At 41.2% G+C, this 23,857-nt stretch overlaps 1 protein-coding gene across 8 annotated transcripts in view; it reads right to left on the reverse strand.

Moving 5' to 3' along the window:
- Positions 1-23,857, reverse strand: part of SLC23A2 (solute carrier family 23 member 2) — a 134,830-nt gene that overhangs the window by 104,705 nt on the left and 6,268 nt on the right. For 5 of the 8 annotated variants that reach the window (XM_041732688.1, XM_041732689.1, XM_041732683.1 and 2 more), the window contains exon 2: positions 660-786. The exons of 1 other annotated variant lie outside the window; for it this stretch is intronic. The gene's annotated coding sequence lies outside the window, so the exon portion shown is untranslated. The remainder of the gene's footprint in view (positions 1-659; positions 787-23,857) is intronic. 2 more of the 8 variants (XM_041732687.1, XM_041732686.1) reach the window with 1 other exon arrangement.

Consider the following 23,857-nt stretch of genomic DNA (forward strand, 5'->3'; position numbering starts at 1 on the left):
ATCGGGCTCCCTGCATGGAGCCTGCTTCTCCCTCTGCCTGTGTCTCTGCCTCTCTCTCTCTCTCTCTCTCTCTCTCTCTCTCTCTATGAATAAGTAAAATCTTTAAAAAATAATAATAATAATAAAGGATTACCTACCTACCCACCTTTTAAAAAAATAAAAAATACAATAAGATAACCAAAATGCCCCTCAAGCTTTGGGATGGGGGAAGGGAGGAATGCAATGTGATAATCTCACTACTTAAACTGCAGAATGCTTGAAAAAGAGGGAAGAGATCTTTAATCTTAACCCCCAGGGTTCAGACCTGGGACCCAGACAAGGAGCCTCAACTGGCAATAGGTACTCTAATTTTTACTGATAATGTCAAAAGCATAAAAAGGAAAAGGAAAATATTTACTTCCTACCTTATCACTACCCCTAAGTGGCAAGACTTTGCCTATTTTCTACTGTAATCTGCTTACAAGGAATTTGGCCTAAAGCAGTCCATTACCTTATCATTAGCATTAATGGAACAATTAATTATTCCCAGGATTGCATTTAGACTGTTCGTGACATGTGCAAAGGGCAAGGTCAAGCACAAATGAATTCTAACACTAAAAGGCTGTCAGCACAACTCCATCACAAAATGCAGAACAAAAAAGGCTGGGTTTCAGACGCACCTAAATGCTGGGCCGTGGACCTGTCCATATGCTTTCCGTTACAATCCGCTGAGCTACATTTCCTCGTGCTGCTGAGGTCCAAGCTTGAAACCACAGGGGGGTCCCGGTTAGCAGAGTCAAGACCTAGCTGAAGAAAAACAGATGGTAAATAAAAACAGTAATAATAAACCTACCAGAAGGCTCTCCACATGAATGGAGTCTACTTCTCACTCAGCTGTGCCCAATCCCAGAACTTGCTCTGTTATGCCTTCATTCTTGAGGAGCATCTAGGAGGCCCCAGCCAGCTCCTGGGCAGGATCACAAATGGGACCTTCATTCATTCCCTTCAAAATTGACTCTTAATTTGCACTGAATGCTTTGTAAAATGGTATTTTAGAATGCCTGGAAACAGCAATTACGTACTAAGTTGGCGTTTCCTCCTTGATAATTTTCAAACTCCATACTCCCTAGCATAAGATCTTAATATATTAAAATTTTTTTTAAGATTTTGTTTATTCATGGGGGGGTGGGTGCGGCAGGCTCCATGGAGGAAGCCCAATGCGGGACTCGATCCCGGGACTCCAGTATCATGCCCTGGGCCAAAGGCAGGTGCTAAACCACTGAGCCACCCAGGGATCCCCTAAAAAATTTTTTTACATAATTCTCTAGTGCTCACTATGTGCCAGGCACTGTACTAAGCATCTCTTAAAGTTTTTTTGAAGATAATATTTATGTATGTATGTATTTATGTATTTGAGAAAGCAAGTGAGCTCAAAGAGCAGGGGAGAAGCAAAGGAGGAGGGACAAGCCAAATCTACCAAGCACAGAGAGCCCAAGCAGGGCTCGATCCCACAACCCTGAGATCATGACCTGAGGCGAAACCAAGAGTTAGATGCTCAAAAGACTGAGCCACCCAGGCACTCCAGTACCTGTTAAAATTAATAAACGGAAACCTAATGTGGAGTGGGGAAGAAAGCAGCAGAGACTAGAAGGGGGAGCCAGTACCACTCAGTCAATTACAGGAAGAACTGTCTATTATAGAGCACAACAGAAAAATCTCAATAGGAAAGAATCAATGATAAGTCCCCAACAGGAAAGATGTACACTGCAGCTCCTACAAGAAATCTGCTACCCTTGCCAATTCAGCCAATGACAATTTACCATCACCCTGAACTAGTATTTTCCTCCAATAGGTTTTGCTTCAAAGCCACCCCTCGCAACTTTTTCCTTCTCCATAAAATAACCTTCGTCTCTTTTGTTGGACTTGCCTATGGTTTGGCCATAGTTCAATACCCCAAATTAATTCATTTTTGCTGGTATAATGACCTATTTTTAAGGTTAACATTATTTGGTGATTAGAAGTGGGATCCACGTGCAGCCCAGGGGGCTTAGAGGTTTAGCATTGCCCTCCGCCCAGGGCGTGATCCTGGAGACCCAGGATGGAGTCCCACATCGGGCTCCTGCATGGAGCCTGCTTCTCCCTCTGCCTGTGTCTCTGCCTCTCGCTCTCTCTCATGAATAAATAAAATCTTTAAAAAAAAAAAAAAAGAGGGGATCCCTGGGTGGCTCAGCGGTTTGGCACCTGCCTTCGGTCCAGGGTGTGATCCTGGAGTCCCGGGGTCAAGTCCCACGTCGGGCTCCCTGCATGGAGCCTGCTTCTCCCTCTGCCTGTGTCTCTGCCCCCCCCCCCCCCGTCTCTGTCTCTCATGAATAAATAAAATATTTTTTTAAAATAAATAAATAAAAATTAAAAATTAAAAATTAAAAAAAAAAAAAAGAAGTGGGGTCCACAAGGCCACCAACAGCTCCAAGGCTGGTGAGCAAATAGGTACCCATACTCACAGAGCTACCAGAGCTCACTGCTTTCTGACCAGCCCTAGAATCTGAAGGTAACTTTTCTACCAGATTTTGAGCTCCACTCTGTGTTTTAAGCTCTCCGTGAATTATTCGTGATCTGTTTTAAAGCTTTGTCCTTTACGAGAATACTTATCAAGGCCTTTGGTCCAACTCCTGTTACAAACCAGGCTAACCCTATTGAAACTGTGCTAGCCTTTCACCCAACTTCTTGGGAACAGGGTTGTTCCTACTGGAACAGAGCTGGCTTTTGCTCTGATTCCTTTTAGAACCAGATTGTTCATACTGTTTAGAAGTTTTCTTTCTTGCTTCTAGGGGAAGAAAAAAAAAAAACAAAACAAAGAAATAGGATTCCAGTCATCAAAATGTTTTGAGGATGTCCCCACTTCTGGGACCCTAGCCAGTTTTCTGTTTAAAAACTGTGGTCCCTCTTTAAGCACATAGTAATTTAGAACTCCAATGGCCGTTACAGGGAACTTGCCATCTCCCCAAACTTACTCTTCTCAAATCTTAATTGCACAGCCATGGCCCTAAAATTGTCAAAACTGAATGGGATGCCTTCTGTGGGATTTAAGCTTCTGAACATTACCAGGCATCTAAAATTGCCTGTTTGCAAGATACAATTTCTAGACTACTGGACATAAACAAAAGGGGAATAGGACTTCTGAGGCCTTTTTCCTTCCTGTCATCTATGTCTCAGGATATGCAGCAGCTGTCTTTTGTTCAGGTCTGAACTTCCCCTTTCCTCTGAACCTCTCTCCCTACTCCCTCCTTTCCTGAACCTAATAAAACCTGCCCTTTTAAAGTTAAGTCTTCTGAGGATCTGAATAAACCCCAAATGTCGTATGTTCCCTGGACCAAGGGCAGACTGCGAGCCAGAATTGAAAAGTTTCCTAATAAAGTGACTCAGAATTCACGTTTACTGAAGAGTTTAACATACTTATTCCAACTTACCATCCCGGTTTCTCAGACTCGTATCAGCCAGGCCGTGTGCTTGTCAGTGAGGACCAGCCCAAACACTGGATGAAACTAGCCCCATGAGAACATCCTAAAAGATTTATGACAAACCCCTAACTTTTGGCAAGATCCTAGAACACTCACTGGAAATCTCCACTTGGCAATTACAGTAGCTTTTCCTAATAAGCCTGTTGATTGGAACAAAATTCTGGCTTGCACACAAAAACCTAATGAACCTGGTCATTCTATTATCAACTCCAAACTGTCTTTGAAGAAGATTCTGATCTTCTAAAGCCCGAATCCATCTGGGTAGCATTTAATTCTATGTTTACTAACAGGCTGAATGAACCAGGATCTTTTAGTTGAAGGGCCGGCATAGGATGGGAAAACCGTCCACTCTACATTTAGCTAGCTTGGCAAACCAGCTCACTCAAACTCTAGAAGGGGTCACCTGAAATAAAGACCACTAAAGTCTCAATTTCAAACCTGGCAAATGAAGGTCCCTCAACAGACCAAAACCTTCCTGGTTTCTGCTAGTGCTGCAAAGGGCCAGGGTTCTGGAAAAAAAAGACTGTTAGAAAATTAAGCATTCCAGAAGCCCTCTAGCCAGTCTTTCCATCCTCCTAATCCCCAGTGACAGGGCTCCAAGGACCTACAGGGACTCTTCTCTTCCCAGTTCTCCCTCTTAATCAACTCTGCTCAGAGAAACCACTCTCCAGACTGAGAATCAACCTCTTTGTCTTACTGACCCCAGAGCTACATTCTTGGTGCTCAACATCACTCCTGGAAAGCAGGTCCTGCAGGCATCAGGGAATGAAAACAGCTTAAATAGTGGGGGTCTCTCCTAAACCTCAACAGGTTTGTGTCTCTGCACCTATTCCCTTTTGTTTCGGCCTCAGAGATTCTCACCCTTTTCTCCTTGGTTTCTCCACCGCATTCATTTACTGGGCCAAGATTTCTCATGAAAGTATCATGCCAGAATTTCTCCCAAAGGAAGGAAATAAATAACTCTAGAATCAAAATTGCCAACCAGGCAAATTAAATGACCCTTCAACATCTTTTATTTGCTCCATCTCTGGTGGCACTATAGGGGAGTCTGAGGATACTGATCTTTTGTCCCTATTGGGTCAGCTACCACCCTCTTCATGGGCAGATTCCTCAACTGATATTGGCAGGATTCACAGTGCACCTCCCATCAAGATTCAAACAGATCCCTCAAAACCTCTCCCCAGAACTAACAGCCTATAAATAATGAAGCTCTTTAAGTCACCAAGCCTGTAATAGGGGATCACAGGACTCAGGGTCTTATTTTCTCCTGCACTAGTCCCTGGTCGTCTATTTAACTTGTGAGAAGATCCAGTAGCCAACGATGGAGGTTGGTCAAGAACCCTGGAGCAATAAAAGACATTACCCCGGGGGCCCTGTTGTTCCTAACCCCCACATACTGCCATCCATTCCCAATGAAGGCTAATTCTTCTTCACTAAAATTGTTCTATATAGTGCCCTTTCATATTTCAGATGATAAGGATTGCCAGTATCTTCTTGCTTTCACTTGGTAAAAACAGTAATAAACCTGGACAGTAATGTCCCAGGGTTACACAGGCAGTCCTTCTCAACTCTTTATAAACCTTAAAAGCTGATTGGAGGATAGAAAATTTTCTGTAGGCTCTAGTTGGTTACAATAGGTATATGGTTTGTTTCTCTGCTCCCTTTCTCAAATCTCTTCACAGGAGAGAGCATTCACCTGTTAGAACTTTGGGCCTTAAAAGGACCTAAGTCCTTAAAAGGACATAAAGCCTTCAAAGAAAACTTGCAGTTTGCACGAACTTAGGTTCATCTCAGGGCAAGGACTACATTTCAATCCAGGTAGGTTTCATGGCATCCTGAACGTCCCAAAACCTAAAACTAAGTGTCAATTACGAAGCTTTCTCCGACTGGCTCTCTACTGTCAAAATTGAGATTGCAAACTTCTCTCTTACGGCTCAACCACTATATGCTTTACTTAAAAATTACAAACCTGGGGACATCTGGGTGCTGCAGTGGTCTGCCTTTGGCTCAGGGCTTGACCCTGGGGTCCTAGGATCGAGTCCCACATCTGGCTCCCTGCTTCTCCTTTTGCCTATGTCTCTGCCTCTCTCTGTGTTGCTCATGAATAAACAAAATCTTTAAAAAGAAAAATGAAAAACCTGACCCTGTCACTTGGAAAGATCAAGAAGACCTAAGCTTTGGAGACTTTAAAGAAAACCCTAATAAAGCCACCTGCCCTCAGATATCCTAATTATCAACTTCCCTTTTCCTCGTTGTTTGGAAAGAACTTGCCCAAAACTATGGGGGGGGGGTCCTCATTGACCCATAGGGTATGAGAGCCAACCACTGGAGCCTGTGACCAGGGATATCCTCCACCTCAGAACCATTCCTGCCATTGCCCTCTGGCTAAGGCCAGTGAAAAGTATAGGACCCCCTGGAGCGAAGCTTGTGCTGCATGCAGCATAAGGCCCCCTAAATTCTGACCACACTCAACACCCACCTCACTTCCTAAGAGATCCCCTAATAACTGCTCTCATATAACTCCTTCTCACTGCAGAAACCTTAATTAAGCCTATTTTCTCTCCTTCACGGAGGAGACCACTCACAACTGTGTAAGACAAATCACCTCTTGATTCCATGTGACAATTCATAGAAAAATCCTCTAACCGAGGCAGATTTCTCATGTTTTACTGATAGTTCTTATTTAAAAGGTAAAAATGACAAATACTGTGCTGGGAATGCTAGCGCAGCTCCTTGAGAGGTAACTGAGGCAAGCACTTTTACCTTTAGCTACTTCAGCCCAACAGGCTGAAGTTACACACCCTCAGTCAAGTTTGTACTTTGGCCAAAGGTAAAACCACAAACATATCCATAGCTGGTATGCCTCTGGGTAGCTCAGGACTCTGGAATGTTATGGCAACAATGTGGTGCCTTTACCTCCATGGGGATAAAATTAAAAATGGCTTGTAGGCTCAAAATTCATTAAGTGCTATACCTCTGCCAGCTGCTCTTTTATTAAGGTTCCTGGGCATTCCAGACTTGACTCTCTGGAGGAAACCACCTCGCTGATATTTCCACCAAAACACTGCTCTCAAAGAAATCAAGAGCCAAACTTCTGTCACAGTCCAAAGGGATGTTCTCCCAAATGATGATTTGGGAAAAACTGACAAGAGATACCCGATAACTGACCCCAGAAAAGGAAAAACAATACTGGGAACCTAATCACTGTTGGTTTGATAAAAAGAACTGTGATTTGGACCAAATTTGGCCCAATTCATGAACCAATCCAGGTGAGGAAATATAAATAAAGCCGCACAAAGTGACTGCACCTTGCTTGTCCATGTGTCCAAAACACAATGCAGAAAAACATGCTCACACTGCTCACTTTACATTACCTAAGGGGCCAAAGTTAAGCAAACGGATTACATACAGCTACCCCCACCTCATGGATTTAAATGTTTTAGTCATGGTTTGTAGGTTTTCTCACTGGACCAAAGCTCTCTCTTGCAGACAGGTCACTGCTGCTTCTATAGCTAAAATTCTGCTAGAAGAAAATTACCCCAATGTAGAGAAACCCTCTTCACTTCATAGTTATCAAGGAACCCATTTTACAGGCAGGTGCTTCAAAACGTCTGTGCTGTTTGGCCAGTTTTACAACACTTTCATTGTGCATACCATCCTCAATCCTCAGGTTGGTCCAATGTACTAAGGCCACTATTAAGATTCACTTGGGGGATCCCTGAGTGGCGCAGCGGTTTTGCGCCTGCCTTTGGCACAGGGCGCAATCCTGGAGACCCGGGATCGAATCCCACGTCAGGCTCCCGGTGCATGCAGCCTGCTTCTCCCTCTGCCTGTGTCTCTGCCTCCCTCTCTCTCTCTCTCTCTCTCTGTGACTATCATAAATAAATTTAAAAAAAAAAAAGATTCAATTGGCAAAATGTGGAGAGACCTCCCGTATTATCTTGGCCTACAGCATGGCCATCGGTCCTTAACTCAGATCTATCCCCTTGGAACTCAGACTTTTACCCTCCAAAAATAATCAGAGAACATCCAATGCAATTGAACCCTGCCTCCTTTGACCCACAATCGATAAAGATATACTTCACCACTGTAAAGGCCTAACTGCTTCTATGAAAATAACCAGGCTTTGGTAGAGCAATCTTTTCACCATGCATTCTTGAGAGACGAAAACTTAAGAACCACACCTTGCAACTAAAGATTTCATCTGTAAGAAAAGACACCTCTGGAATGACTCTCTGCGACCTCACCCTAAAGGCCCCTCCTATGTACTGCTAAACCAACCCTTGTGCTGCCAAACTCAAGAGACTTTTGCATTCACAGGACATGTCTAAAGCAAACCCTGACTGGACCTACACACCATATGGTGACCTAAAAGACTTCCTGGAATTGAAGCAGATGATATCTGAAGAGGTTGCTTCCACAAGATGTCCAGACCAGGTCTGTTAGAACGTTCAGGATTCAGTCTTTTTCCTCTGGACTATTAACTGACTCTGGATTTTTATCCCAAAACTCATGGTTTCTAAATTTTCTACTTTATTTTTAACATATTTGATTAGAACAGTCCTCTTGAGATAACAATACTGTTTAAAAGGGTCTTTGGGAATGCCTGGGTGGCTCAGCAGTTGAGCGTCTCAGGGCATGATCTCGCGATCCCGGAATCGAGTTTCACATCAGGCTCCCAACATGGAGCCTGCTTTTCCCTCTGCCTCTCTCTCTCTCTCTCTCTGTGTGTGTGTGTGTGTGTGTGTGCCTCTCCTGAATAAATAAAATCTTTTAAAAAATAAAGTGTCTTTGAAGTTTTGCTGTTTTGCCAAAAGCCCACCAGCTATTGCTTCATACCTTCCCAAATGAACTCCATTAATTCTTAGAATGCTCTTATCACATGCACTATTCTGCTTTCGTGACAGCTCAATGGGGCAACTTCTAGTAGGCATTCAGGACTCTGGGTCTGCCTCCTGTAGAGGGAGCTTTTCTCCCCTAAATTGGAATCCATGCCAATTAATATTTTTAATTGGCTACTTTCAAAGATTTTATCTTTTTAAGCAATCTCCACACCCCACGTGGGGCTTGAACCCAAAACCCTGAGACTGAGAGTTGCACTCTCCACCACTGGGCCAGCCAGGTGCCCATAGATGGCCTTCAGATCTAGGATCCTGGTTCAGAAACATCACACAGTTGAGAGTTGTTATGTTACTTTTGACTCTATACTTGTTGCCTATCAAACTTTTCTAAAAATGATGTACCTAATGAAGAGACGATCTCCAACACTTACAATCTTGATAAATGTACCCTAGAGGTGGGAGATGCTTGAGTGTTCTCCATGCTCCCCCTCGTTACTCAAATGTGACCTCAGGAGGTTTCCAATCTATAGACTTTTCCCCCAATGTGGGACATTTACACCCAGGAAAGATCCTTTTTAGCACTGAGGAACAAAAGGTCACAGAATTAAAAGGATCTGATTGTTGATCAATAAGGTTTTTGGGGAAGATCTTGATCAAAAGAGGGAAAAAATGTAAAAATTTATGAAACAATACCTCTCTAAGGTTAGAAGGGGAAGCCAGTACCACTGAATGCCAATTACAGGAAGAACTGTCAGTGACAACCCCAACAGAAGAATTTCAACAGCAAAGAATCATCAATAACAGGCCTCAAGGGGGAAATTTACACAGTGTTTCCTGTAAGAAATTAACCACCCTTACAACTCCATCACCCTGAACTCCTGCGTTTTCCAAAGGACTTTTGTTCAAAATAACCCCTTCCGACTTCCTCATTCCCCATAAAATAACCTTTTTCTCCTTTTTTGTTGGTCATAGCTTGTGCGTCCAAAGTTACAAGTCTCGGTTATTCCCAAATAAGCCCATTTTTACTGGTAAAATAACTATTTTTCAGGTTACTGTATCATACCCATGCAATTCCATCTTCACAGCAACCCTCGGAAACTACTGGACCCACAGTTTACAAGTAAGAAAACCCCAGAGGAGCAAGGCCTGATCCAGGTCCCGGAGCTTCTAAGAGATGTCACGGAATAGGGGTCAGAGCCAATCACACCTGTGATAACTGAGCTTCACGACTCTGCACTGCTTTCAATGCCACCACGGCAATAAACTGCTGGTTTGTGGGGAAAACAAGAGAAGATTACCTAAAAATCACTTTTAAAGCCTCTTACAGGGGATCCCTGGGTGGCGAAGCGGTTTGGCGCCTGCCTTTGGCCTGGGGCGCGATCCTGGAGACCCGGGATCGAATCCCACATCAGGCTCCCGGTGCATGGAGCCTGCTTCTTCCTCCGCCTGTGTCTTTGCCTCTCTCTCTCTCTCTCTGTGACTATCGTAAATAAATAAATAAATAAATAAATAAATAAATAAATAAATAAATAAATAAATAAATAAATAAATAGAAAAAAATAGGTATGTTTAAAAAACAAATAAATAAATAAATAAATAAATAAATAAAGCCTCTTACAAATGTCTTGGGAGGGTGCTTGTAAAAGAGCTGGCTTGGAACACCTAGATGGCTTAGCTGGTTGAGCATCTGCCTTTGGCTAAGGCCATGATCCTGGGTCCCTGCTTGGCGGGGAAGCTGTTTCTCCCTCTAGGTTATCAACAGATACACAGATATTCATTTTATTGTGTTTTATATGCTCTTATACCCATGCATATGTTTCACAACAAAACAACCCAGAGCCTAACCCTGGTGGCTTCTCTGGAACACCAGGTACCAGGTCAGGAGCCTGGCCCATCATTATAAAGAAAAATACAGGTTTAGCCAGATACCAACAGTTTCTTGTTAAGAAACAGTTATGCTGTGATCCTTTTTTTTTTTTTTTTTTTTAAATTTCAGAAACTTAAACACTGGTCTTTCGCTGTCTGGGACAAAGAAAAAATTACTCCTTTTAATTGAGAATATAAATGGAGAAACTGTTTTACTCTTGCTAGAACATTCTGCATTCAAGGCAGGGAAAAAAGGTAATTTACTTCCCAAAATAAAATCTTCATAACCATAAATCTATTCTAAGCTATGTTTATTAAAAATCTACAGTCAGAAGAAAAGCACAAAGGCAACATCCATCAATGAAGATTAGTCAAGAAGAGGAATAATGGAAATAACATGGAAAAAAGTAAAAGAAATGCTTTAGAAGAACAGCTTTTTTCCAGTTAAACTGAAATATATTTCATCCTCTGAGAGATGCAAGTCATACATTATGCATAGTATAATCCCATTTTTATTAAAAGTATAATTATATAGAACATATTTGTGGACACAAGAAAGGGCCGGAAAGGATAAAGATCAAACCACCTTGAAGTACAGGGGGTAAAAGAGGCTCATGTGACTTTCAAATTTTGCTTTATCCAATTCTGACAAGCTAGAATTATTTTCCAACATGTATATGCTTCCTTTGTAAATCCCTTAAAACGCTAAAAAATATTAATTAAAAAAGCTTCCATGAGGGCAAAGCTGCAAATTAACAAAATGTCACTTTAGCTAAAAATCAGAGAAAAATTGTACAGGGCAAGTCCAAGTACTATGACCCCATGAAGATTTATTTTTGGAAAGTATTTTTTAAAGCTGATTAGTAAAACCAGTGTTTGGAAGGACTAGCTTTCTACTCCACTGGATGATCAGAGACCAAAACACAGTATTGGGTCAGAAGTTCTAATACTGGAAAAATACAAATGTACTTTTGAGAGAGGAATTAAGCAGGAGGAGCCGCTCCTCAAAAGCAAGACTGAGTTATCAGTGCACATCCTTGAACTTCTGTCCCAGCGCCAGCCAACACCCCTCCCCTTTGTATGCCATCATAATCTGGAAACATGAAGACTTGCCCTTTGCACACAAGGTAACAAGGCTGAGATCAAAGCCCAGGCCCCTGTGAGCAGTTCAGAGGAAACGTCACTTGAAGCTCAATGACACACCACCTGACTTTCCCCCATAAAGGCCACTTTGAACACACAGGAAAATATTCACAGTGCTTCTCTAGTTTCTTGCGGTATGCAAATGGTTTCCAGGTTTTGATTTCACAGAGAAAAAAAAAAAACAAAAAAAAATTGGGGGGGTAAAAATACTGGGGGGGGGGAGCAGGGGGAATAACATACATCTATATAGAACTGTCATCTTTGTATTTTACCATTCCCTTAAAAAAGGATGTTAATACTTCAGAAGCAGGAAGGATATAGCCCTGGGGCCAGCACCATTCATAGGCCAGAAACTGAACCAAATCATTTTGTCAATTAAGCAGATGCCAAAAAAGCTGACAAAATACTTACTCCTCATTCAAAAAACAAACACAAAACCTCTTTGATGAAACTTAAAATACTTGCTGAATATGACAAAGAATATCATCTGAAAACAAGGGCAATTGGGACTCCTGGGTGGCTCAGTAGTTGGGCGCCTGCCTTCGGCTCAGGTCGTGATCCCAGGATCCGGGATGGAGTCCATCATCCGGCTCCCTGTGAGAAGCCTGCTCCTCCCTCTGCCTGTCTCTCTCAGTCTTTGTCTCTCATGAATAAATAAATAAATCTTTATTTTCTTTTTTTTTAAAAAAAAGGGCAAACACAAGATACTATATACTCTTGATGCTTTTACATTTTGTTTTTTTTAAAAAAAGATTTATTCATTAGAGACACAGAGAAAGAGAGAGGCAGAGACACAGGCAGAGGGAGAAGCTGGCTCCTCGCAGGGAGCCTGTGGGACTCGATCCCAGGACTCCAGGATCACACACTGGGCAGAAGGCAGGCCTTCAACTGCTGAGCCACCGAGACGTCCCGAATTTGCATTTTTTAAAGGACTTAACAAAGGAGCACATGTATGTACCCAAAAATCTAGATGAGATGGGCCATTTTTTAAAATGATTTTTTTAATCCTAAATAATGGTATACAAATAAGAGAAAATTACAGAAGCAAAGAACCGTGCTTAAAAAGATGCCAGGCTCAAGACAAATTTACAGGCCATTTACATCCTAACTTTTCCTGGTAAAGAAATAGGAAATGGGAAACCTTCCCAATTCCTTCTGAGAACTGACAAGCTAACAAAGAAAGCACAAGAAAACTGTATGTTAACTTCACTTGCCAGTCCTAGATTTTTTTTTTTTTTGACTTTTGCAAATTTGACATGCAAAGAATGACATCTGGTTTCAATCTTGATTTCTTTGATCCATGTATCTATAGTTCTCTTATGAACTGTTAAAGTGCCTTTTGTCCTTTTTTTCCAGTAGTTTTTTTTTTTTTTTTTAATTCACTTCTAAGAGCTCCTTACACATTAAGGACATTAACCCTTTGTCATGTTGCAACTATTTTCCCCAGAAAAAGTAAATGACTGCTTTTTCCTGTTTATAGCACTTGAAATTAAAGGATTTTTTGTAATCACTCTAAAGTCAAATCTATTACCTTTTTGCAATTGCTTCTAATACTTTCATGCTTAGGAAGTCCCTCCTCATTCCAAGAACAGAGAAATATTCACCTTCATTTTCAGCTAGACGTTTTTGGTCAAAATAATTTTTAAATGTTTAACATCCATCCCTTTAAAAATGCATATCCAACAAAATCATTGTTCTAAGAAAATAACCAAATGAGTATAATTATATTCACTTTTAGTTGTAGAACAAGTCAATGTCCAATATTTAAGGCTGGTTAACTAAATGATGACAGTAAAATGCTTTACAATAAAACACTACAAAGCCATTCAGGAAAACAGCCATGGGGGGCGGGGGGGGGCAGGCAAGAACATCTCCAATTGTCATACAAAAACTACACTTAATTGGCAAACCACACACTCTAGATACTTTACCTAAATATTAACTGTGATCCTCTCTGGGTGTCAGATTGCATGTGAGGTCTTATCACTTCATGCTTTTCTGTATTACATTACTAATGAACATGTATTTGTGATCAGAAAAAAGCTTAAAATTCATAAATATATATATGCAAAACAAGCCACTAAAAAGAATTTTGCCCACATGCTTAAGTCACAACTCTTTCAAAAAAAATAAAAAATGCTTTTCCTTCACTTAACACACTTAATCCCATATTACAAATAGGATAATAATGACTTAATTCAAGAAAAATGGAGGCTTGCCAATCTTCCTAATTACCCAAAGATCTAAGGAGTAAGGTCTGATTTATATTCCTGGCAAAACGACCAAATTAAAAACACAGCCCAATGACAATTATCAGCGGTAATAAGTCAGGCTCAACTAACACAAACGGTTCCATTTTTCCTTAATAAACTGTGCCTTAGCATGTGAACAAGCACAGATGAGTTCAACTAAGCTGAAAAGCTAACCTCAAAAGCTTCCCCATCTGACTGGCTGTGCTTTTATCCTTTAATGCCCCAATCTCTCTCTCTCTGAACAGCCCCATTCTCTGCCTATTGGTGCGGGGTGCTCCTTGACCCACCAGACTCCATGGCTCAAGGGGGCTCCCCTGCTAACCATCCCTCCCATCTTGTACCCATTTCTGGGGCCTCATCACTGTGGAAGACAGGAATAATTCTGGAGTAGAATAGGAGTGTATGAAGAGGGATGACAATATCCCCCAGGGACAAGCTAACCCCAGAACTCCCTAAAACTTTTCCAAACTGTCGACAAATGATCACAATTAGATAATACCTGTAATCAGACTAAAGTAGCTCAAAGTCAGAATTTTGAACTCAGAACCAGGGAAGACCTAGAGATGGTCATGCCAGGGTCCCAGACTGGCTACTTCTCCCCAGATGTACCTCATTATCCTGCCCAATAAAGGCTGGGTGGGAGAATGAATATGAAGGGTAAACTAGAAATCCCAAAGACCCACCCGCCAAAGGCAGTAAGGGGCACAGATAGGAAGCAGAGACTCATGTCCATTTAGAAGCAGCAGAACAGATTCCAACCAGAAACTCTGAAGAGGAAAAAATAATGCCTGGATAGGCACAGAGAGTATCTAGCGCCTACTCCAAGTCCTGTGCTACATGTGTTATTAAATTCCTGCCCACAATCTCAGGAGTTAACAAAACTAAAAACTAGTTAGAACAAGAGTTTCCAGAGACCTGGAGTACAGACGAAGTCCCTACTTTGGAAAAAGCCTAAAGGATATAATTAGAAAGAGTTACTTGAGGCTATTACTGAAGTATGATGCACAAGTCCCAATTTTTTAACAGTACCAGTGCAAAAATAAGGAATGAAAGCACAAGAACTCCATCAACCCAAAACAGACATCATACAGGTCCAAAGGAACAGCAGACTAACCACCACAAGTGTCAAAATTTAAAACTGGAGTGGAAAGCTTATATAAATGGCATCTAGCCTTACTTTTGGCTGATCAACTTCCAGGTGGTCCCAATTCATGTTCCTGGTTATTGGGATGATGGTGAAAAATCTTCAAGTTTATATTTAACTTTTTAAAATTCAGCTGATTATTCCCATCACACTTTAAAAGACAAGCAGATTTGAAATCTAAAAAACCTTTTAAGCAAAATCACATTCTGACAGATTTTTATTCATCTTTAAGAAAAACATTTCATTTAAAACTTTAGAGTCTGAAAAGTGAGATTTTTATTTTGAAAACTAAAGCCCTAAAAATGATCTACAAATAAAATTCCTGGCTACATCATAAAATTACAAGACAAAATGGGAAACATATCTCTAACATTTATTACAGTGCTAATATCCTTACTGTAACAATAACTGCTATAAATCACCAGGAAAGGGATCCCTGGGTGGCGCAGCGGTTTAGCGCCTGCCTTTGGCCCAGGGCTCCATCCTGGAGACGCAGGATCGAATCCCACGTCGGGCTCCCGGTGCATGGAGCCTGCTTCTCCCTCTGCCTATGTCTCTGCCCCCCTCTCTCTCTCTCTCTCTGTGTGTGTGTGACTATCATAAATAAATAAAAATTTTTAAAAAAAATCACCAGGAAAAAACACAAAACTAGAAAAATTGGTAAAGGAAATAAGTAAGCCAAACAAAAACTCAGAAGTGTTCAAACTCACTAGTTATCAAAGAAAAGCAGAACATAATGATTCTATTCTTTGCCCATATCGGTTTATAAAAAAGGGGGGGGGGACAGAGAACTGGAAAGTTTAATTTTAATAATAATTCCCAGTATGTTAACCTGTATGCGGTAAGTATACTGCACATACCTTATGTAACAAAGCCTTAAAAATGCAAATGGTGTCCCTTCCAAAAAAGAAGTCTAAAGAAATAAGCTGAAAAATGCACAGATTTCCATACAAGGCTGTTCACTATTGTATTATGTTCACCACAGCAAAAAACGGCTCATAAGCTAAATGCCCAACAATAGAAGGATTTGTCAAACAAAACAGGATGCATTCAGCACAAATGAGCTGTTAAAAGCCATGTCTTAAAGGGCTATTTAATGACTTAGTCATATGCCTAAGGTACATTGCTAAATTTTTTTTAAATTGGTTTAAAAAGCTCCTATATCTCTATTTTAAAATACAAATATACATGCATGTACAATGCATGTACACAAAAAAATTTACTTTCAAATAAACCAGAAAAAAACATTTGATGAGTAAAATAAACTATTTTATGTGTTTCCAACACCATCTTAATATTCCTTAATATTCTAAGACAGGTCACCAGTTTCACTTCCAGATATTTTTCCATTATTTCTGACCTTCATTCTGATCAACCAATAGCTTCGTATGCTTAAATAATTCTAACCAATAGCTTCAGCATTCTTTATATAACAATCTCTAAAACAGTTGTGCATTTCCTGCATATTCTTCAATCAGTCCATTTCCTATGGCAGAAAAGCAGAAGACACAAAAATTCCTGAGAAACGACACTCCCCACGGATTACTCTATCCTTCCTCTCTATACAGACCACAGACCACTACACACACCCAGGAGAAAATCAAAAGCAAAATAATTTTATTTCCTGGGCAAACACTGTCAGTGGTCAGATTAAATTAAGAAAAAGTACAGAGACCTCTCTAACACATTCTTCACCAAAGTGACCAAATGTTTCACAAATGGAGCTCTACAGCTAGTAGGATGCACATTTCCACCCCATAGTAGGTTCAGTCAATTTTGCACAGGCTTTAAAAGTGGGTAAATATCTGCGCTTGAATTCACTTATGGCAATGGTTCTCAACCCTGACTGTGCACTGGAATCACCTGGGAGGCTTTTTTTTCTTCTTCTTCTTAACCCCAACACTCAGGCTGTACTCCTGATCTCTGGGATGAGACTAGGCAGCTGTAGTTTTTTTTAAAGTTCCTCAGATGATTCCAATTTGCTGTCAAGGTTGAGGATCACTGACCTGAAGCAAGTTTTTCAAACAATAAATAACTACCCATGAACATGAATAGAGAAATCAATTTAGTGAGCTGGGGCCAGCAATTATTTTAATTTAAAAAATAAAAGAATAAACTAGAATAGGCTAGAGTACATAAATGCATTGCTTCTAGTGCAAACAGATATTATCTCATGAAATTTTTCAGTTAAAAATATGTAGTTCTTGGCAATACTACCGAGACTAAACTACAGATTCAATGCAATCACTATCAAAATCCCATCTGCCTTTCTGGCAAAAACTGACAAAATGATCCTAAAATTCAAATAAAAATGCAAAGGACCTAGAATAGCCAAAACAATCTAGAAAAAGAACAAAACTGGAGGACTCATGCCTTCCAATTTCAAAACTTAATACAAAGCTATAGGAATTAAGACTTCTTGGTAATAAGGATGGACAAATAGATCTATGGGATAGAACAGAGAATCCAGAAATAAACCTTAACTTTTTTTTGTTGTTTTTAAAGATTTTATTTATTTACTTATGAGAGACACAGAAAGAGAGGCAGAGACACAGGCAGAGGAAAGAGAAGCAGGGCTCCATGCAAGGAGCCCAATGAGAGACTCAAACCCGAAGAATCGGATTATTACACCCTGAGCCAAAGGCAGACACTCAACTGTTGAGCCACCCAGGCATCCCTAAACCTTAACATTTATGATCAGGTGATTTTCAACAAGGGTGCCAGGACAATTCAATGAGGAAAAAATAGTCTTCAACAAATGTGCTGAGAGAACTGGAAATCGCACATAAAGGAATGAAGCTGGACCCCTACCTCACACCACATGCAAAAATTAACTCAAAACCAATCAGACCTAAATCTAAAAGATAAAACTATACAACTCTTAGGAGCACCTGGCTAGCTCAGCTGGAAGGGCATGTGACTCTTGATCTTGGGTACCTGAGTTTGAGCCCCAAGTCAGGTATAGAGCCTTCTTAAAAAAATAAAGAATATCAGAAAACATAGGGGCAACACATAAGGTAAATCTTTGCGACTTTGGGTGAGGCAATGGTTTCTTAGATATGACATCAAAAGCACAAGCAACAACAACAAAATAGGTAAGTAAGACGTCCCCAAAATTAAAAACTTGTGTTTTGGGTGCCTGGGTGATTCATTAGGTTAAGCATCTGAGTCCTGGGACGCCTGGGTGACACAGAGGTTTTAGCGCTGCCTTCAGCCCAGGGCATGATCCTGGAGTCCCAGGATCAAGTCCCATGTCGTGCTCCCTGCATGGAGCCTGCTTCTCCCTCTGCCTGTGTCTCTGCCTCTCTCTCTCTCTCATGAATATTTTTAAAAATAAATAAAAGCCCATCACAAAAGAACACATATGGTATGATTCCACTTATATGAAACATACAGATAAAGCAAATACACAGAAGCAGAGGTAGGTTAATGGCCGGCAGAGGCTGAGGAGAAGGAAGAATGGGGACTGACCACTAATAGGTATGAGGTTTTTTTGTTTTTTTTTTTAATTTATTTATTTATGATAGTCACAGAGAGAGAGGCAGAGACACAGGCAGAGGGAGAAGCAGGCTCCATGCACCGGGAGCCCGACGTGGGATTCGATCCCGGGTCTCCAGGATCGCGCCCTGGGCCAAAGGCAGGCGCCAAACCGCTGCGCCACCCAGGGATCCCTGAGGTTTATTTTGGAGCTACTAAAAATGTTCAGAAATGAGACAGTGGTGGTGGCTACCACTCAGTGAATATACTAAAACAACTAAAGCATCCTTTGAAAAGGTGGGTTTTATGGAATAACAACTCAGGAAAGTGTTTTTTCTTTGTGCAGGTTATTCTGTGTCAAGAGGTCCTTCCTTGTCATTCCCTCAGAACCTCATGCAGTTCCTTTACCACAGGATAGTATGGATAAATAATCTTTCCAACTTACAGAGCCAGGCATCAACTCCAGGACCAGATCACACAATCAATTCAGGGCATCACACTAATTTTTTCATGAAATGGGACTATAGGATTTCCGAATACACGGCATACAAAGTTGTGTACGGTTTCTATGAAACTTGAGATGGACACAAGCACGGTTGACCTATACACACACACACACACACACTTATCAATTAAAGTGTGTCAGTCAAACAAGGTCTAGAAATGCTTTTGATTGACACCTGACACCTATAAAAAAAAAACAGTACTAAGTATGAGATTGTTTGTTTTTTTAAGCATGAGATCTTAATAATTGAAAACAGAAACTGAGTGCTCCACTTTGGAGCACTGCCCTAAGCAATGAAATAAATGCTAGGAAAAGTGACCTGGACCCCATCTGCTTTTACTGCCCAAGTAATAATAAAAGATTCCCTATCCCATTCACCTGCCAGGGCTTCTGAGAGGGTGCAGACCAGCATCTGGTTGGGGAGTCCACAGTAGACCCCACAGGGAGCTCACAAGGTGAGGGTGCAAACTCATCATTTGAAACTGGGAATGACAGAGGCTGGAGGAAGGGCAGGGTAGGCAGCCTGGACATGCAGGGCCTGAACTCACACTGGGTGTCAGGAAGCAGGTGCAAAAAGCAGAACTTCAACAGAAAAGGCAAAGCGAGATTGGGTTTATCTTCACAGGAATGAAAGAGAAAGGAAGGGAAACAACAACCCACAAAAACCTCTCCGAGGGAGAGCACATTTTCAGACTATAGGTCAGAAGTCTGGACACAAAAGACGCCAGCAGCTGCACAATACGACGGCATGGTCAGAAAATAGAAGCCCTTGGGATGAACCTGAAGATAAGATAGAACTCCTATAATTCTTCCTGGCAAGAAATCTGAGGTCATCCTCAAATCAGCAGGGAAACTGAACTTTGGAGAAATTACCACAATAACAGGGACAGGATTTCTACCAAGGATTTTTGCGGTACACCCAATTCCAGGGTCAATGTCAAGGTGACAGACCTTGTTCATTCAAAAACATTATGTCTATATAATACTTCAATTTAGTGAAAAAGACCTTGAAAAGAGGACACTACTTTAATATTATTAAAGACTGAGACCCCTGAGTGGCTCAGTGGTTGATCATTTGCCTTTGGCTCAGGGTGTGATCCCAGAGGCCCCGGGCTCTCTGCATAAAGCCTGCTTCTCCTTCCTCTGCCTGCCTCTCTGCTCCCTACTCCTGTGTGTCTGTGTGTGTGTGTGTGTGTGTGTGTGTCTCATGAATAAATAAAATCTTAAAAAAAAAATTTAAAGATTATATACAATAATGTATTCTAGGAAAAACTGGCTAAAAGGACTGTTACATTAAAATCTGTTCTTTAAAAAAATGTTTTTAAAAACCCTGTTCTAGGGCAGCCCGGCTGGCTTGGCGGTTTAGCGCCGCCTTCAGCCCGGGGCCTGATCCTGGAGACCTGGGATCGAGTCCCATGTCGGGCTCCCTGCATGAAGCCTGCTTCTCCCTCTGCCTGTGTCTCTGCCTCTCTTGGTCTCTCATGAATAAATAAATAAAATTAAAAAAAAAAAAACCCTGTTCTATAAATACTCTATAATTTATTAAGAAAAAGAAACATATGGGGTGCCTGACTGGCTCAGTTGGGAAAGTGTGCAACTCTTGATCTCAGGGTAGTGAGTTCAAGCCCCACAATGGGCACAGAGCCTCCTTAAAAAAGAAAAAAAAGGGGGATCCCTGGGTGGCGCAGCGGTTTGGCGCCTGCCTTTGGCCCAGGGCGCGATCCTGGAGACCCGGGATCGAATCCCACGTCGGGCTCCCGGTGCATGGAGCCTGCTTCTCCCTCTGCCTGTGTCTCTGCCAATCTCTCTCTCTCTCTCTCTCTCTCTCTCTCTCTCACTGTGTGCCTATCATAAATAAATAAAAATTAAAAAAAAAAAAAAAAAGAAAGAAGCCATAAAAAAAAAAAAAAAAAGAAAAAAGAAAAGAAAAAAAAGGAGGGCAGCCCGGGTGGCTCAGCAGTTTGGCGCTGCCTTCAGCCCAGGGTGTGATCCTGGAGACCCAGGATCGGGTCCCACGTTGGGCTCCCTGAATGGAGCCTGCTTCTGCCTGTGTCTGTGTCTGTGCCTGTGTGTGTGTGTGTGTGTGTGTGTGTGTGTGTGTGTGATGAATAAATAAAATCTTAAAAAAAAAAAAAAAAGAAAGAAAATGGAAAAAAGAAATGTATTAAAAAAAAAAAAAAAAAACAGACACACAAATGGGGGCAACTGGGTGACCCTGTCAGTTAAGCGTCTGCCTTTGGCTCAGGTCATGATCTCAGGGTCCTGGGATCCAGCCTTGCATGGGGCTCCTGCTCAGCAGGGAACCTGCTTCTCCCTATCCTGCTCCCACTGCTTGTGCATGAGTGCCCTCGAGTGCGCACTCTCTCTCAAATAAGAAAATAAAATATTTAAAAAAAAAAAAAAAAAGGGCATCTGGCTTTAGCTCAGGTCATGATCTCAGGGTCATAGGATCAAGCCCTGGCATCACATCAGGCTCAGCGGGGGATCTGCTTTCTCTCCCCTTCGCCTCTACCCCTCCCCACTCATTTTCTTTCTTTCTCTCTCTCTCTCTCTCTCTCTCTCAAATAGACAAAATCTGAGAAACTCAGGACAATCAACTGAAAAATAGAACAGTTAGGTAAGCAGAATAGCAAACACACTGCCATTTCATTTTCTTCTCAGATACACAAAATGACTTGTCTCCCACCACTACCACCACCACCCCAATCGCCCCCAGCCTCTAGGACAGGGCCAACAGACTGTGGGAGCAAATACTGCTACTTCCAAGCAAAGCCCATAGGAACAATCTTCCATGCCCAAAATTCCATGGCAAACAGAGACCACATTATAAAGTCAGCAGCAGTAAGATGGAAGGAGCCTAGATCCCCAACTTGCCACTTAAGGAGAACTAGTCAAAAAATATAAACAAGAAATAACTTTTCCAGGGACACCTGGGTGGCCCAATTGGTTGGGCAACCCACTCTTGGGTTTTGACTCAAGTCATGACCTCGGGGCAACAGGCTCAGCAGGGATTGAGATTGTTTGAGATTCTCTCTTTCTCTCCCTCTGGCCCTCCTTCCGGTGTACTAAAATAAATAAATCTTTAAAACAAAAATAACTTTTTATTTTGTTAGGATACAGATTCTGACTAGCGTAACTGCCCTGAGTAATACATGTGATTGGCTAGAAGATATGGACGCAATCACTTTCTCTATTCTTTTTACCAGCTGGATGATGGTGTATGTTGCCAGGAAAGGAAGGGCAAAGGGAAATCACTTCATTCTAAATAGTAAATATTTTTAAATAAAGAGCAATTGGGGCACCTGGGTGGCTTGGTGGTTGAGCATCTGCTTTTGGTTCAGGTCATGATCTCAGGGTCCTGGGATCAAGTCTCGCATCAGGCTCTCCACAGGGAGCCTGCTTCTCCCTCTGCCTAGGTCTCTGTGTCTCTCAAGAATAAATAAAATCTGTAAAGAATAAAAATTTTAAAAAATAAAAATAAAATAAAGAGCAATAAACAACCTGCAGACCATTTATTAGGAAGAAAATCTAGAAAAATGAAAGCTATAAAAGATCTGCATTATGGGGAACCCTGGGTAGCTCAGCAGTTTGGCACCTGCCTTCGGCCCAGGGCATGATCCTGGAGTCCCAGGATCGAGTCCCACATCGGGGTCCCTGCATGGAGCCCGCTTCTCCTTCTGCCTGTGTCTCTGCCTCTCCCTCTCTCATGAATAAATAAAAATCTTTTTTTTTTTTTTTAATAAATAAAAATCTTAAAAAAAAAAAAAAAAAAGATCTGCATTATGTTCATGGACAGAACAATTCATTATAAAAATGACAAGTCTCGGGATCCCTGGGTGGCGCAGCGGTTTAGCACCTGCCTTTGGCCCAGGGCACGATCCTGGAGACCCGGGATCGAATCCCACGTCGGGCTCCCAGTGCATGGAGCCTGCTTCTCCCTCTGCCTGTGTCTCTGCCTCTCTCTCTCTCTCTCTCTCTCTCTGTGACTATCATAAATAAATAAAAATTTAAAAAAATTTTAAAAATGCTTTAAAAAAAATGACCAGTCTCCCCAAATTAATTTTTATACATTTAATAAAAATTCCCATTAAGTTATTTTGAAACCTAAACTGAAAAATGCCAGGGGGAAAAAAACTGAGCAGTAAAGCCTACTATAGACTGACCATAATGAAGAAAATAGCAAAGTCATAGCAAAGGAATAGAGAATAGACAGATAAATGGAATAAAACAGTAAGTGCCACAACAGACCTAAGGATTCAGCATATGATTAAGGGGTCATTTTAATTTAACAAGACAAGGATGAACTAATGAATAAATGGTGCTGGAAAAAATGTAGGGGAAAATATAATCCTTACTCCATGCCACACTCCAATAAAGCTTTAAATAACAGCCAAATATTTTTAAAAAGAACAAAGAAACATATGAAGGAATATTAATAAAATCTTGGGGTAGAGAAAGCACAAGAAAAAGATTGACAGATCTGAATTCAAAGCATAGACAAATATTTGTAACTTATGACAAAAAAAATGCAAATCTTAATGGCTTATTTCTCAAACAGAGCGAAAGCAGAATTAAAATAACACATCCAGTAGCATCAACTTTACTCAAAGATTAAGGGAAAAAAATGTTTCATATTAAACCAAGCACTGATGTTTCTGGAATAGAATAAAAAATTCACATTATTTTTAGATAAAACAGAAGACTTAAAAGAAGTGCCATGCTTGTTATACTCCCAAACACTTCAAAATACATATATTCCCCATGCCATATTTCTGTGGAATAATTTGTGAATCAGTGTCTTAACATATAAAGAGGTTTTAAAAAAAAGATTTTATTTATTCATGAGAGAGAGAGAGAGAGAGAGAGAGAAGCAGAGACACAGGCAGAGGGAGAAGCAGGCTCCATGCAGGGAGCCCGATGCGGGACTTGATCCTGGATCCCAGAATCATGCCCTGACCCAAAGGCAGACACTCAACCGCTGAGCCACCCAGGTGTCCCAATATATAGAGTTCTTGATGTAAAAATATGAATTCAACAGAAAGTGTTCAGCACTGATTTCATCCATACTACTGTGCCCTTCCTATAAAGGGCCAGATAGCAAATATTTTACGCCTGCAGGTCATAAAGCATCT

Source organism: Vulpes lagopus, chromosome 18 (assembly GCF_018345385.1).
Source record: "Vulpes lagopus strain Blue_001 chromosome 18, ASM1834538v1, whole genome shotgun sequence".
Classification (NCBI taxonomy): Eukaryota; Metazoa; Chordata; class Mammalia; order Carnivora; family Canidae; genus Vulpes; species Vulpes lagopus.